Source organism: Sorex fumeus, unplaced genomic scaffold (assembly GCF_029834395.1).
Source record: "Sorex fumeus unplaced genomic scaffold, SorFum_2.1 ptg000063l, whole genome shotgun sequence".
Lineage (NCBI taxonomy): Eukaryota > Metazoa > Chordata > Mammalia > Eulipotyphla > Soricidae > Sorex > Sorex fumeus.
Genome location: NW_026606120.1, coordinates 33,935,770 through 33,953,233, shown reverse-complemented (window position 1 = coordinate 33,953,233; position 17,464 = coordinate 33,935,770). Strand labels below are relative to the sequence as shown.

The window sequence follows — 17,464 nt, the reverse complement described above, 5'->3', positions numbered from 1 at the left end:
ACTGATAGCAACAGGGGAAAGTTCTTCTCCATCTTTTCAGGATTCTAACTTGCATTTCACTTGCGACACAGCACTTTAATGTAGGTTGTGATTTATGTCTGAGAGTCCTGTAAATCCCTCCGTTGAAGGGATTTGTAGCTTTCCAGGATCAAGCGGGAAAACATCCTGATTCAGGGAGGCAGTTTGGGAGGGGGCTAACTCTTCCAAACTACTGAATCATTTTTATATGGTCTTTCACAGCCATTACCCTCTTTTTGCACCAAAATTCTAGCCCTTGCTTTTATTTAGTGCCACACAGAGGACTTCCCATCTTTCCTGGCATTTCACCTCTTGCTATAGTTTAGCATCAACAAGTACCTGACCAAAGAGAATGGAAATAGTCAGCATAGCAGTCTCCAGGATCCTGCCTGGCAGTGAGTTCTGAGAAAAGGAATGCTTTCATGGCTTCACTCACAGGAAAGGGGGTTTGCCAGACCCCTGTATGGAACCAATCAGTCTGGACATTCTGGAACACTCTTCCAGCCAACCAAGTGTTTTCTGTGTCCCTTCACAGCACAGACTACTTAACATGGGAACCTTTTTATAGTCTAAGGCTCTTGAGAGAAATGACACATTTCAGGAGAGGTTGAAACACACTGGTCAGAGAGCATCCTTTGCACAGAAAATGCAAATGGTCAGGTTCCCCTTCAGGAAGCTGATGAACTGAATTATTACAATACTTTAAACTTAAAAATTACCTTGTAGGAGGAATGTAATTTAGTTGAAACTACTTAACATATGTGGATGGCATAATATACTTGTAGATCAGTTTTAAAATTGTAAACTTCCTGAAACAACTCACACACCATAAAATTAGCCTATTTTAAGCATAAAGTACAGTAGTTTTTAGTAAATAACCTAGTTGTTTCTTCACCACGGAGTTTCAGAACACTGATATTATCAAGTAAACTACAATTAAGATTTCTCTTGCCTGCTCAGTCAATCCCCTGTTCTTACCCCTAAACATAAATGCCAATAATCATTTCATCCAAAGGCCACCATACAACTTTTGGCTTTGTGACTTTTGTGATTGCTTTCACTTCACCTAATGATGCTGTTGAGGGTCATCTATGATAAAACTTGCACTGATGCTTCCTTACTTTTATTGTAGAATAAAATTTCATTTCACAGTTGTCTCACATTTCGTTAGTCATATACTGACAGATGAATGTTTGGGTTGTTTCCACTTTTTGGTTCTTGTGAACCACACTGCTCTGAAGATTCACAAGGGGATGGTTGGATGAAAGTTTCCATTTCTCTTGAGAAGGCTATCTAGGAGAAGTACAGTGTGGGATTGTAAATTTATGCCTGCTTGGCTTAAGGTCACATTTCTGCAGTGGTTTGTTGTCAATTTAACTTAATGAGCAGAGGATTTGGGTGATGGTTTGTTTCTACTGTCTATCTGGACCTTCTCTCAGCCCTTCTCTGCCCTAGTCTATAACTCAGTAGGCTTACCTGTGCTAAGAGGCTCTTTTGGCCTCTGACTTCAGCTGTTTGCTCAGAGGGACACCCAAGCAAGAGGGACGGAGGTGGGTGTAATGATTGGGTTATATCCTCCTTCCAATCAGTGTGTTCTGGAGGGCTGATTGTTCATCGATTTGCTCGAGCAGGCCCAGTAACGTCTCCATTGGAGACTTTGTTGTTACTGTGTTTGGCATATCGAATACATCACGGGTAGCTTGCCAGGCTCTGTCGTGCAGGCGAGATACTCTCGGTAGCTTGCCAGGCTCTCCGAGAGGGGCGGAGGAATCGAACTCGGGTCGGCCATGTTGCCTGCATGCAAGGCAAAGGCCCTACCGCTGTGCTATCGCTCCAGCCCTGGAGGAGCCAGCCCTCCACTGTGGAGGGCTGATTATATCCATTAATTACCCTTTTTGTTAAACTCACAGAGCTGCACAGTTTTAGTGCATTATTTGTGCCCACCAGCACTCTAGTGAAATCTAGGCTATCTCTTTCCTTTCTTTTATTGTTTTGCTGCTGCCCCAGACCTGTGGGCTCACACACTTGGTTATATCAGTGCTCAAACCCTTAATCATACTCACCTGACATCACACTTTAGCCACGGTGTCCTCCAAGTTTGATTACAGTGATGCTGGGGATCACACACTTTGTGACAGCACCAAGAACAATAAGGGCAGTACTGATAGGCTTGCTCTAGGGATGTGGGGTAATGCCAGGCCAGCATCAAACTTGATATCTCATGTCAGCAAGACAAGTGACCACTAAGCCACATCCCTGCATCCAACCCAGTTTTTAGCTAGTTTATAAAGAAACTTAGTTGAAATTCATCATTTTTGATGTCATCATACATACTTTAATGAAATTCATATACTTTTACTGAAATCATTACTAATACATACATCATTTTTCTTTATTTTTACATGAAGTCAGCATCTGTCATTCAGTCATCAAAAATAAGTTTAGAGTGAATTACACCTGTTTGTAGTCCAATTCAGACTATAGTTTTTTAGAATCAGCCACTTTTATAACTGCTTTCATGAAATCTTCCTGCACTACAAAATCATTGTCAGCGTGAATTGCAAACATACCTGCTTCAGTACAAACATTTCTCAGGTCTGCTCCATTAAAGTGATCAGAAAGTTTCACGATTGCTATATAATCTATTTCACCATGCTTTCTAATGGGACCTGCATGAATTTTCAATATATCTAATCTTTCTTGTTCGTTTGGTAAATTAATATGCATTTTCTATTTAATCTTCCTGGACGAAGCAAAACAGGTTCCAATGTATCTGGTCTCTTTGTAGCCATGATCATTTTAACTCTATACAGAGTGTCAAATTCATCCATTTGATTTAGTAACTCCATCAAAGTTATTTGAATCTCCCTATCAGTTGAAGTAACCTCAGAAAACTGATGTCCACCTGGCTACATGCAAAAAAGTGGGCTCAGATCTCTGCCTAATGCCATGTACAAAAGTAAGATCAAAGTGGATTAAAGACCTCAACATCAGACTGGAATCCATAAGGTACATTGAAGAAAAAGTTGGCAAACCCCTCCATGACATTGAAGCTAATGGTATCTTCAAAGATGTCACACCACTGGCCAAGCAAGTGAAAACAGAGATAGACAAATGGGACTATCTTAAACCAAGAAGCTTCTGCACCTCCAAAGAAACAGTGACCAAAATACAAAGACAGTCTAGAGAATGGGAAAGGATATTCGCCGAATACACATCCAATAAGGGGTTGATATCAAGGATATACAAAGTACTGGTTGAACTCCACAAGAAGAAAACATCCAACCCCATCAAAAAATGGGGAGATGAAATGATTAGAAACTTTCTCAAAGAAGAAATCCAAATGACTAAAAGGCACATGAGAAAATGCTCCACATCATTGATCATCAGGGAGATGCAGATCAAAACCACAATGAGATATCATTTCACACCACAAGACTGACCCGCATCCACAAGAACAAAAGCAATCAGTGCTGGCACGGATGTGGTGAGAAAGGGACCCTTCTTCACTTCTGGTGGGAATGCCGACTGGTCCAGCCCTTTTGGAAAACAGTATGGGCGATTCTCAAAAAATTAGAGATTGAGCTCCCATTTGACTCAGCAATACCACTCCTGGGAATATATCCCAGAGAGGCAAAAAAGTACAGTCAAAGTGACATCTGCACTTGTTTGTTCATTGCAGCAATCTTTACAATAGCCAGAATCTGGAAAAAATCTGAGTGCCTGAGAATAGGTGACTGGTTAAAGAAACTTTGGTACATTTACACAATGGAGTACTATGTAGCTGTTAGAAAAGATGAAGTCATGAAATTTACATACAAGTGGTACTACATGGAAAGTATCATGTTAAGCGAAATGAGTCAGAAAGAGAGGAATAGACATAGAAAGATTGCATTCATCTGGGAAACATAAAGAAACAAAATAGGAGACTAACACCCAAGATTGGCCGAGATTAATACCAGGAATTTTACTCCATGGCTTGGAGGCCAGCCACACATGCTAGGGGAAAAGGGAACTCAGATAGAGAAGGGAGCACCAAATAAAGGGTGTTGGGAGGATCCTTCCAGGATGGGAGAAGCATGCTGAAAGTAGAATATAGACCAAACACTATTGCCTCTCATTGGCTCTTTTGCAAACCACAACACCCACAAGGAGAGAGAGAACAAAGGGGAATGCCCTGCCACAGAGGCAGGGTGGGATGGGGGGGAAGGGGAGTGGGAGGAATACTGGGATCCGTGGTAGTGGGAAATGGGCACTGGTGGAGGAATGGGTATCATTGTATAATTGAAACCCAAGCATGAAAATTTGTAAGTCTACAACTGTACCTCATGGTGTCTCACTAATAAAAATTAAAGAAAAAGAACATATAACATTGATGTATTCCAAAAAAAAAAAAGAAAACTGATGTCCACCTATGGCATCTATTTACTCCATAAAAATGATGCATAACTGATGATCTCTGACTTAATTAAACATTTCTCTGATCAAACGAGCACTTTTACCAATGTACTTGTCTACAGAAGAACTAGATACAACCTAAAATTGCAATCCAGCTGACTAGCAACAGCTTGCACCAAGAGTATTTTTCCTGTACCTGGTGACCCACATAGTAAATAGCCTTCTGGAATAATTATTCTGTGAATAATTCTGTACTGTAAGAGGTAACTCAATCACTTCTTTTAATTCCCTAATCTGTTCAGACAGCCCTCGAATCTCAGAACAAGAAACATTTTCAGGGTCTTTATGAGACATGTTTTAAACCAGTGTATCTACTTCTCTTGGCAAATATCTCATTACAGTTAAAGTAGTCATATCCAAAGCAACTCTTGTTCCAGGCTTCAGCTTACTTTTGTCAAGCTGTCGATGACAACCCACAACATATCTTGTTCTATTTGTGGCTTTAACAATGAATTTTTCTACAGATAACTGAGTACTTCACCAACAATCAGTCCGACTTTGTAGGGCCTTCAGATCATTTTCGGACTTTCCATACTGTTTGCTAAGTTCTTTTAATTGTTCTCTGAATTCCTTGAGACGACTGTTGATCTCCTTGTGCTCCAGCACCTTCTTGTGGTAGTCCTGAAGCACCTTATCTCTAGGGTCTGCCATGATGAGAAGCCACCGCTCATAGGGGATGCAGGGAATGGCCATGACCGCGCTGCTGGGGGGAGGGACCAACTTCATCATTTATGCATTAAACCCTCTGATGAGAGTTCATTGATGGGTTTACCACTTACCTAATAGATGTTATACAGAATTTTCTGAGGCAGTGCAGTTTGACGTTGACAGCTCACTATAGTTTTAAGTTGCATTTCTCTGATACTGATGTTTATGCAGCACTGTAGCACTGTCCTCCCATTGTTCATCCATTTGCTCGAGTGGGCATCAGTAACGTCTCCATTGTGAGACTTGCTGTTACTGTTTTTTGGCATATCGAATACGCCACAGGGAGCTTGCCAGGCTTTGCCATGCGGGCGGGATACTCTTGGTAGCTTGAGAGGGACAGAGGAATCAAACCTGGGTTAGCCTCATACAAAGCAAGCACCTTACCCGCTGTGATATATAGCTCCAGCCCAATGTTTATGTACACTTAATTCAAAGATACTAAAAGAATAAACTAGTCAAAAGACCATATCTTTTTCCAGGTTAATTCTTATTAGAGAAAAAGGTAATAAAAGCATATAATTTAAAAATTTAAACAATACCCAAAAAAGCACAAAAGGTGTCTGGGAAGGTGGTTCAGAGGCTAAAGTGCATGCATTATGTGTGAGAGACCTAGGTTTGTTTGTGTGTTTGTTTTTATTTTTCATCGTATCTTTATTTTTTCAACAAAAAGCAAATAGATTTATTTCACTATCAAGCAGTAGATAAAATTGATTACATCAAGGAATTTATTGCCAGTCATTTTTAAAAAGTTTTTTATTTAATCACCATGAAATATGCAATTATAAAGTTGTTCATGATTGGATTTCAGTCATAGAATTTTCCAATACCAGTCCCTTCACCAGTATATGTTTCCCACCACCAATGTCCTCAGTTTCCCTCCTGCCACAACGCCCATCCTGCTCCAGCCTGCCTCTCTCACTCTCTCTCTCTCTCTCCCTCTGTCTTTTTCTTTCCTTCTGGACATTATGGTTTGCAATACAGGTACTGAGATGTATGTTATCATGTATATCTCTTTACCTCCTTTCATCACTTAGTTCTTGTCCAGAGTTATTTCCAGCTATCATTGTTTTAGTGGTACTTTATCTTAACTGCCTCTCCCCACCCCTCCACTTATGGCAAACTTTCATCTGTGGGCTAGTCCTCCTGATATTTATTTCTACTGTCCATTGATATTAGTTTCATATTACATTTTTTTAATATCTTACAGATGAGTGCAATCATTCTATGCCTGTCTCTCTCCTTTCGACTCAACTGACTAAGCATAATACTCTCCATGTCCTTTATTTGCTTATAAATGAATGTTTATAATTTCCTTATAAAGGAAAGGAAATTAAAATATTCATGTATAAGCAAATTTTATGACTTCATTTTTCTTGGGGACTGCATAGTATTCCATTGTATAGATTTGCCATGACTTCTTTACTCGGTTGTCTGTTCATGAGCACTCAGATTGTCTCCAGATTCTGGCTGTTGTGAATAGTACTGTAATGAACATAGGAGTGCAGGTGACATTTCTAATGGAGCTGCAAATTTGATTCCTAATATTACATGGTTGCTGAGCATGGTGGGATTAGTCCAGGAGCAATATGCCTGGAGTAGTTTCTTAGCACTGTCAGATCTTCTCCCTATAAATTCAAACCAAAGGAACTTGAGTCATAGCACAATAGGTAGGGCACTTGCCTTGCATGTAGCTGACCCGAGTCCATTCTCCAGCACCCCATATGATCCCTAAATGGGAAGCCAGGAGTAATTCCAAACACTTCCAGGTGTGGCCCAATATAACATAAAACAAACCAAAACCAAAAATAACACAAAACGGCTAAAGTCACCAAAGTTTAAAATGTTTTAAGATTGGGTCACAGAGAGATCTCAGTGGGCTGTAGTGAATAATTTGCACGTGTGAGGTCTAGGTTCAATTTCCAGAACCACATGGTCTCCTCAAGGACTCAAGCACTACTAGGTACTGCCCAAAAACCAATCAGAATGAAGTGTTGGAAATTCAATGCAGAAAAGTTAAAGGAAACTATAATTATATTTATACTATGACTATATTCATGTTCATGTAGATAATGATCGTAGGGTGAAACATGCTTCTTTGAACAGAGACCTGTGCAGGTGTCTGAAACATGGAGCTTTCCTGATTGTCTCTGGTCTTTTGTGCTGTGCTTTTCTCTCCCTGTAAAGGTTGATGCTGGACTATGAGATTGTGCCATGTGAACCCACTGAAGTTCCATTGTACTGTGGCCAAACTTAGTGTCATATAACCAAGAAAAAGAGGGAGTGTACTTAATTGCCATTAGTGGGGCCCTCAGTTGTAGTTACTGGTTTTGGCATATCGAATACACAGCGGATAGCTTGCCAGGCTCTTCTTGCGGGCGGAATACTCTCGGTAGCTTGCCAGTCTTTCCGAGAGGGATAGAGGCTTTTGGGGTGACCTCTAATCACCCTTGCAGGTGTTACCATATTTGAACCCTATCAAATATGGTACGACAATTCCAGAAGATGGGTATTTAGTGTCTTAGGATGTGTCGCGCGGTGCGGCCGCGCGGGTTGGGAAAGCATCCTGGAGTGTGGCGACGGCTGGGTAGTGGAAGTAGTGTCGAGAGTGGAAGTCTGCCAGTGGGGTATTTATCTGGGTAGGGTGGGTCTCCTGTGCACAATTCGATCCCTGGGTGGTTGATGGAAGCAGACAGGGCAGGGTAGGGTGGGGCTCCTGATTAGAATCCCTTTGTCACCTGTGGTGGTGGGAGCAAGCAGAGAAGCTCTGTCCCTGGGTCCGCCGAGCCTGAAGTCCAAGGTCTCAGAGAGTTCCACTTATCTTGTTCTGTGGGTCTTCAGTCGTGCGTGGGTCTCGGCCGGAGCTGCCGCGCGGGTCGGGAAAGCGTCCTGGAGTGTGGCGACGGCTGGGTAGTGGAAGTAGTGTCAGGGCATTCAAGCCCAATACATCAGGATCCTCCGTGAGCTGTATTGCGGATTCACTACCAGGATCTCACCATTCTACAAAGAAGTGATCGTTGATGTCAAGAGAGGGGTGCGGCAGGGTGATACCATTTCACCGAAACTCTTCAGTGCTACCCTCGAGAACATCATGCGATGACTGGAATGGGAAGGAATGGGAGTGAAGATAGACGGTAGGCAACTACACCACCTCCACTTTGCTGATGACATTGTTTTAATAACACCAAACATCAGCCAAGCAGCACAAATGCTGGCCGACTTTGACCGTGAGTGTGGAAAGGTAGGACTACAGCTGAATCTTACGAAGACAATGTTTATGAGAAACAGCCTTGTTCCTGATGCCCCATTCGCTCTCAATGGAACGACCATCTCCGAATGCAACAGCTATGTGTACCTAGGTCGAGAGGTCAACATGACAAATGACCTGGCACCCGAGCTGCACAGGAGGAAGAAAGCGGCTTGGAACACCTTCAAGAACGTCGAAGAAATAGCTAAGAGGACGAAGAACCTCCGGCTCCGGGCACATCTCTTTGATTCCACTGTTCTTCCTGCATTAACATATGCCTCAGAGACCTGGGCCTTACGCAAACAAGATGAGAACGCCATTCAGGTCTCCCAAAGAAGAATAGGAAGAGCTATGCTTGGAATATCACGTTTCACTCAAATGAGAGAACGAATCCGGAGTTCTGACATCCGTCGACGATCAAGGATCAGGGACGCTGTCTCATTTGCCAAGATGTCGAAAATCAGATGGGCTGGTCACATAATGAGATTTAAAGACGACCGTTGGACTAGAGCTGTTACTGATTGGATTCCACGGGATGTCAAGAGACCGCGTGGCCGCCCACCTACCAGATGGTCAGACTTCTTCGTCAAGATCATAAACGATCGGTTTGAGGCCCTTCATGTTCCCGGAGCGAACAGATGCCATTGGGCTACACTAGCACGCGACAGGGACAAATGGAGACGTTACTGGCGCCCGCTCGAGCAAATGGACAACTAACGGGAAGTTAAGTGATTAAGTGATTAAGTGAAGTGGGGCCCTCAGATAGTTCAGTAGAAGGGTGCTTGCGTTGTTCATGGCCGACTCAGGTTTGATCTCCAGCACCACATATAGGTCCCCCAAGCTCACCAGGAGTGATCCCTGAGCACAGACTAAGCCCTGAGCATCAGCACATGTGATCCCCCAACAAAAACAAAATGAGTCAACTAATTTGTCTTCATCAGAATTTATACTTGTATGTTTAGTTATTATCCCTGTAATCATGTAAGAAAGCATATTCTACACAAACAAAAATCCTATTATAAACTTTACTATGTTTATTTAATAATACAGCATGGAGATCTTGTCACTGTAAAAGAATTTTGCTGAATTGCATTATTTTTGTTAATTTTTTGGTCACACACAGTGATGCTCAGGCCCCTGATGGTGCTCAAGGATTGCTTCTGGTATTGTACTCAGGAATTACTCCTGGAAGTGCTCAGGGCTTAGTCCTGGGATACCAGGGATCAAACCTAAGTCAGCTGCACGTGAGGCAAATGTCCAATCTGCTGTCTTATTGCTCACCCCTTTAGATGGACTGCATTTTAAAGATGCCTTCAGGGCATTCCATTCCACACCACTCCTCTTGGGATGCGCATTAAGGTTGATTTTGATTTTATAAAAGTAATATTTCAAGACACACCTTTGAAAATTCAGGTACTGCTTGACTGTTAGGATAACACCAGTCTGTACTTCCTGCATAGCCTCAGGAATAGTTGATATTTGAAAGTTTATTGATAGATTATTGGACTGAGGAAAAAAGAAAAACACCTTAGGAGGTATTTTGCCCTTGGGCAGTCAGAAAAGGCTTGAGAATACTTTTTAGGTGTGCACTCAGGAAGGGCTTTCTTATGTTGATTTTGCTATCTGGCTGGGTGCAGTGTCAGCCCAGAGTGCAGAGGGGTAGGAGGCAAGAGAGTTGGAGAGAGGGGCGAGAGAGACAAGAGTGAATGAAGAGAAGATTGGAATAAGCTGCAACCAAGTCCAACCAGCCTGGCTCTCATCTCTTCCTTGGTCTGCCGTTGGCCAACAGCCGTCCCGATCCAGGCCACACACAGTGGCTCAAGAACACTGAACGCGGTGGTGAGACAGAGCCGTCCAAAGAGCCCGCGAACACACAACCTTCTGAGTGTTTAGTTTTTTACACTTAACTACACGAATACACGCTAAGAAATGTATCAGTAGAAATTTTTATCATTTTCTCAGTATCATAGAATGTATGCAGTTACACAGAATTAGATGTGTAATTGATAGCCTACTACATATCAAGTCCACATGGTGCAGCCAATTTGGTACCAGTGTCCTGTGAGTCACTGACCACAATGTTAAGTGATGTAATCAAGTAGAAGTCCTATTAGTAAGATTGTAAGCTCTTTAAAAAAATAAAGATTGTAAGCTCAATGTATATGTGCATTACCATTCTACCATAACAGCGGGTAGGGCGTTCGACTTACAAGTGACCAACATGGCCGACCCGAGTTCAATTCCTCCGCCCCTCTCGGAGAGCCCGGCAAGCTACCGAGAGTATTCGATATGCCAGACACAGTAACAACAAAGTCTCCAATGGAGACGTTACTGGGCCTGCTCGAACAAATTGACGATCAACGGGAGGGCCTTTACCTTTACCTTTACCTTTATGTAAATTATCCCTTCCAAAATTATAATAAAGCTTAATATTTATATCAGTATATGTTTAATGCAATATATCTTTAGCATTCATAAAATAAATACTTTATCTTTTGTCACTCTGATGTATGTGAACATGTATTCTTGGTTGTTATGGCTCAGAAATCACAGAAGCAGAACATTTTACTAAGGTCTGTTTGGGCAGTTCCAGAGCCACCTTCCCTGCTCTCTCCCTCCCAGCCCTCCCCCCACCCCCCAAACATCTAGAATGACAAGTAAGCAGACATCTTTAGGGTGGCAGATAAGAGTAGTCAAAAGTATTCTTGGGATAGAGCTTCTGGTTGCTGCAGAAAATGGCATAGGATTGACCCTTGGATTAAAATCACTCTATTAACTCTGGCTCACATCAGCCCATGGAAAAAAATTGCCTTGCCCTATTCTTGAATGAATCACACACTGACTTGGCAATTTATAATAGTGTCTTGTGCCATTTCAGCAAGGAAATTTTTTTCCCTAATGTTTAAGTTACTCCAGCTGCACTCTCAGCTTATTCTCTTTCATCTTCCCTTAAATGAAAACAGCAACTTTTAATTATTTTTATGTTCCTCTGTATTCATTGCCTGGTTCCTCTGTGGTTTGACTTCAACCCTATAATTCTTGATCCAGACTTTGATTAGCCTAAGTTTGTTGTAATGTGGTGCGTGTGTGTATGTGTGTGTGTGTGTGTGTGTGTGTGTGTGTGTATGTGTGTGTGTGAGAGAGAGAGAGGGAGAGACAGAGACAGAAACAGAGACAGAGACCGAGACAGAGGGAGAGAGAAAAGTATATAAAACAAGATAATATATGCCTAGTTATAAAATGCAGTTCTAGGAACTGGAGTGATAGAGTGATAGTACAGTGGAAAGGGTGCTTGCCTTCCACACTGACAACCCAGGTTTAATTCTGGTATCTCATGTTGTCCCCTGAGTCCCACCAGGAGTGGTACTGAACTTACTCCTAAACACAGAGCCAGAAGTAAGTTCTGAACACCACTGGGTGTGATCCCAAAACTAAAAGTACATAAATTTGATGCAGTTATAAAAATAATAATAAATCTGAGTTATCGCTCAACTTAAAGAGTAGAACATCACCAGTACCTTTAAAGCCATTCAGACATGTTTGCCTTGCTTTTTTTCTTCTCTCACATCCTCATAAGCATAAGCACTACCATGAACATTATATCAATAAGTTCCTTATTTAAAAATTATGTTAATATGATTTTATCCTTAAATAACATGTTGCCTGCCATGTTTACTTTTTAACTTAATTAAATTATGTAGATTCTGTGTAACTGATATTAGAATATGATCCAATATTATACTTTTGAAATTAATTTATTCCCATGTATATAGATCATGGTTCATTAATTTTCATCATTGCATAATAAATGTCCCAGTTTACATTTTTCACTGTCGGCAGAGATATAGGTAGTTTTTACTTTTGCTTATATGAATGCTTTAGTCTGTATTTCCTAGAGGATTTGTGCAAGGTAGAGAACATGAGTGGGGGTGAAAATGCTGGCTCCTAAGTGATGCATGGTAGACATTGCCGGAAAACATCAACTGTTTTCCTAAAGTTTGGTATCAAATTTATAAACGGAATGATAGAATTTTTGTCTCTTTGTAAAAGATTGGGCAACTTTGTGATAATTGGCTTTTTTTTTTTTTGAGTGTCTGATATTACTTATCTGTAAAACTCTCTGTGACTGGATTTTTCTTTACGGGACAATTAATCATTTATATAACTACTGCACTATTAATTATGATCAGATTTCAGTAGTTACAGAACTCTTTGATTTACAATTTTTCTTGAAACAGTTTTGTAAATTTATAGAACTACTTCCTAGAAGTGTATATGCTCCATACAAGTTTTCAAATTAATTTTAGGAAACATTTTATTACTATACTTAAAAGCTTAAGGAAGTGAGTTTATTCCAAGGCTATCTGTCATCTTGTTCACAAAATTGTTCAGAAAATGAACAGAAATGTGTAGAGGGTAAGCATCTAAGAGAAGAGACACTGTGATAGTTCGCTTAATCTCTCTACTTTATTGACATTTCCCCTCCACTGGAGTTGCAGTTTATTAGATATTGTATTAATATAATTTATGAAAATCCCATTATGCAGTTCCTGAAATCACTTTTTTGCTTTTTCTCATTTTCAGTTTTTCATATCTTTTCTTTTTTGGCAAGAGAATTTTTATCAATTTTACCCTCCAACCCTTAGATTGGAAAACTTAATCTTTTACTATTTTCTGTTTAAAAAATTTAAATCTCAAAAAGGATACAAAGTGAAGATTATTTTCCATGGTCATGGGTCTTCCAGGCAGTGAACCCCTCATCGGAGGTTCAATGTCAAAGGATGAGTCACTAGCATGAGGCCTACAGGGATTTAATCAGGGCAAGGCATGAACTGTGACTCTTGTACTATCTCTTCAGACTCTAAAGTAAAGATTTTAAAAAGAAATTGAAGATTTTTTTTTATTTCTGGAGATGAGTTTGCATTCTATGTGGTTTTTGAGAGCAACCTCTTCTTTCATAAGAAATTTCTTCAAAGTTCTTTGTTCCATGCTTCATTAGCTTCTTTGTCTTTTATATTAGTTGCTTCCCCTCAACAACTCTTGGTTGACTGTTGAGGTTTTAGAGCAAGGTTAGGTGGAATGAAGATTCTGTCAGGACTTCTTGAGTATTGGTGGAGCTTGTAGGTACTGTGCTGGTGACCTGAGATTTCTTTGGTGAATCAGATTGGTCAGAGAAGATATCCTGGTCTTGTACCTGTATTGGGTAGACTTGGCTGCCTTCCTCCTCAGAGAAGATCTTGAAATTACCGTGGTTAGTCCCCTTCCTGGCTCTCAGAAAGAGAAATAATGGCATCGAGGACTCCAGTGGATTCTACAACTCTCATCCAAATCTTCAGACTTCGAGTTGACAATGCCTGAGATTTGAGGCTGCTAGTAGTGTGAATTTGATCAGTCCTTTACTGATCTTTTTTTTTTAAATTTTTTTAAAATTTTTTTATTTTTTTTATTTTATTTTTTTTTATTTATTTTTTTTTATAATTTTTTTTTATTAGTGAAACACCATGAAGTACACTTATAGACTAATAAATTTTTGTGCTTGGGTTTCAGTTATACAATGATCAAGTACCCATCCCTCCACCAGTGCCCATCCTCCCCCACCACGGGTCCGAGCATCCCTCCCACCCCCCATCCTCCCCCCCACCCCCCCATCCCACCCTGCCGCTGTGGCAGGGCATTCCTCCTTGTTCTCTCTCTCTTCTTTTGGGTACTGTGTTTTGCCAGAGAGGCATTGAGTGGCAGTCATGTTTGGTCTATAGACCACTTTTAGCATGTCTCTCCCACCCTGGGAGGGTCTTCACAACACCCTTTATTTGGTGCTCTCTTCTCTATCTGAGCTTCCTTCTCACCTAGCGCATGTGGCTGGCCTTCAAGTCATGGAGCTAAATTCCTGGTACTAATCTGAGCCCTTCCTGGGTGTTAGTCTCCCGTTTTGTTGCTTTATGTTCCCCAGATGAATGCAATCTTTCTGTGTCTATCCCGCTCTTTCTGACTCATTTCGCTTAACATGATACTTTCCATGTAGTACCACTTGTATGTAAATTTCATAACTTCATCTTTTCTAACAGCTACATAGTACTCCATTGTGTAAATGTACCAAAGCTTCTTTAACCAGTCATCTGTTCTCGGGCACTCAGGTTTTTTCCAGATTTTGGCTATTGTAAAGAGTGCTGCAATGAACAAACAATTGCAGATGTCACTTCGACTATACATTTTTGCCTCTCTGGGATATATTCCCAGGAGTGCTATAGCTGGGTCAAATGGGAGATCGAATTCTAATTTTTTGAGAATCGTCCATACTGTTTTCCAAAAGGGTTGAACCAGCCTGCATTCCCACCAGCAGTGAAGGAGGGTCCCTTTCTCGCCACATCCGCGCCAGCACCTGTTGCTTTTGTTCTTGTGGATGTGGGCCAGTCTCTGTGGTGTGAAATGATATCTCATTGTGGTTTTGATCTGCATCTCTCTGATGATTAGTGATGTAGAGCATTTTCTCATGTGCCTTTTTGCCATTCGGATTTCTTCTTTGCGAAAGTTTCTATTCATTTCCTCGCCCCATTTTTTGATGGGGTTGGGTGATTTCTTCTTGTGTAGTTTAACCAGTACCTTGTATATCCTTGAAATCAACCCCTTGTCGGATGTGTATTTGGTGAATATTCTTTCCCATTCTGTAGGCTGTCTTTGTATTTTGGTCACTGTTTCTTTTGAGGTGCAGAAGCTTCTTAGTTTAAGATAGTCCCATTTGTCTATCTCTGTTTTCACTTGCTCGGCCAGTGGCGTGACGTCTTTGAAGACACCACTAACTTCAATATCGTGGAGAGTTTTGCCAACTTTGTCTTCAATAAACATTATGGATTCCAGTCTGATGTTGAGGTCATAAATCCATTTCGATCTTACTTTTGTGCATGGCGTTAGGCAGAGATCTGAGCCCACTTTTTTGCATGTAGCCATCCAGTTTTGCCAGCACAATTTATTAAAGAGGCTTTCCCTGCTCCATTTCACTTTTCTTGCCCCCTTATCGAAGATTAGATGATTATATGTTTGGGAGGAGATGTCAGTATATTCAACTCTATTCCATTGGTCTGCAGCTCTGCTTTCGTTCCAGTACCATGCTGTTTTGATTATTACTGCTTTGTAGTAGAGCTTGAAGTTAGGTAGGTTGATTCCTCCCATTTTCTTTTTCCCAAGAATTGCTTTAGCTATTCGTGGGGGCTTATTGTTCCATATAAATTTCAGGAGTGTTTGCTCCATTTCTTTGAAGAATGTCGTGGGTATCCTTATAGGGATTGCATTGAATTTGTACAGTGCCTTGGGAAGTATTGCCATTTTGACAATGTTGATTCTCCCCATCCATGAACAGTGGATATTTTTCCATTTCCTCGTGTCCTCTTTTATTTCCCGAAGTAGCGTTTTGTAGTTTTCTTTGTACAGATCCTTTACTTCCTTAGTTAAGGCGATTCCTAGGTACTTGATTTTCTGGGGCACAATTGTGAATGGAATTGTTTTCTTTATGTCACTTTCTTCTCTTTCATTATTTGCATATAGGAAAGCCATGGATTTTTGGGTATTGATTTTATAGCCTGCCACTTTACTATACAAGCATATTGTTTCTAGGAGTTTCTTGGTAGAGGTTTTAGGGTTCTCTAAGTATAGTATCATGTCATCTGCGAATAGTGAGAGCTTAATTTCTTCTTTCCCTATCTGGATGCCCTTAATATCTTTTTCTTGCCTAATCGCTATTGCAAGTACTTCCAGTACTATATTGAACAGTAGTGGAGAGAGTGGGCATCCTTGTCTCGTCCCTGACCTTAGGGGGAAGGCTCTCAGTTTTTCCCCATTGAGGATGATGTTTGCTGTAGGTTTGTGGTAGATGGCTTTAACTATATTGAGGAAAGTCCCCTCTATCCCCATTTTGGCAAGGGTTTTCATCATGAATGGGTGCTGGATCTTGTCAAATGCTTTTTCTGCATCTATTGATATGATCATATGATTTTTATCTTTTCTTTTGTTGATATGATGGATTATGTTGATTGATTTCCGAATGTTGAACCATCCTTGCATCCCTGGGATGAATCCTACTTGGTCATGATGTATGATCTTTTTGATGAGTTGTTGAATTCTATTGGCTAGTATTTTGTTGAGAATCTTCGCATCCGTGTTCATCAGGGATATTGGCCTGTAGTTTTCTTTTCTTGTGGTGTCTTTGTTTCCTTTTGGTATTAGAGAGATATGGGCTTCATAGAAACTGTTTGGGAGAGTTTCCGTTTTTTCAATTTCCTGGAAAAGCTTGAGAAGAACTGGCAATAGGTCCTCTCTAAATGTTTGGAAAAATTCGCTAGTAAATCCATCTGGACCTGGGCTTTTGTTTTTGGGAAGACTTTTGATTACAGTTTCAATTTCCTTGATGTGAATAGGTCTATTCAGGTACTCTATATCTTCTTGCTTCAGCTTTGGGAGATGACAGGAATCCAGGAATTTATCCATTTCTTCTAGATTCTCTTGTTTCGTGGCATACAGACTTTCAAAGTAGTCTCTGATGATCTCTTGAATTTCTTTAGTTTCTGTTGTGATATCCCCATTCTTATTTCTGATTCGATTTATTAAGGCTCTCTCTCTCTGTTTCTTTGCGAGTGTTGCTAGTGGTTTATCTATCTTATTTATTTTCTCGAAGAACCAGCTCTTGGTTTTATTGATCTTTCGGATTGTTTCTTTGTTTTCCATGTCATTGATTTCTGCTCTAAGTTTTACGATCTCTTTCCTTCTGCCTGATTTAGGCTCTTTCTGTTGATCCTTTTCTAAGGTCTTGAGCTGTGAGGTCAAGTTGTTTATGTGCATCGTTTCTACAGTCCTAAGATATGCTTGCAGAGCTATAAATTTTCCCCTTAATACAGCTTTCGCTGCATCCCATAAGTTCTGGTAGTTTGTGTCTTCATTCTCATTTGTTTCCAGGTATCTTTTGATTTCGTCCTTGACTTCGTTCTTGACCCACTCATTGTTCAGCATCGAGTTGTTTAATTTCCAGGTGTTTGATTTTGTTCTCCG

At 40.7% G+C, this 17,464-nt stretch overlaps 1 protein-coding gene and 1 pseudogene across 1 annotated transcript in view; one reads left to right on the top strand and one right to left on the bottom strand.

The window, feature by feature from the left end:
* HSD17B3 (hydroxysteroid 17-beta dehydrogenase 3) overlaps positions 1-17,464 on the top strand; it is a 74,289-nt gene that overhangs the window by 12,422 nt on the left and 44,403 nt on the right. The window lies entirely within an intron of this gene.
* LOC130035925 (26S proteasome regulatory subunit 10B-like) lies at positions 2,470-5,169 on the bottom strand (annotated as a pseudogene).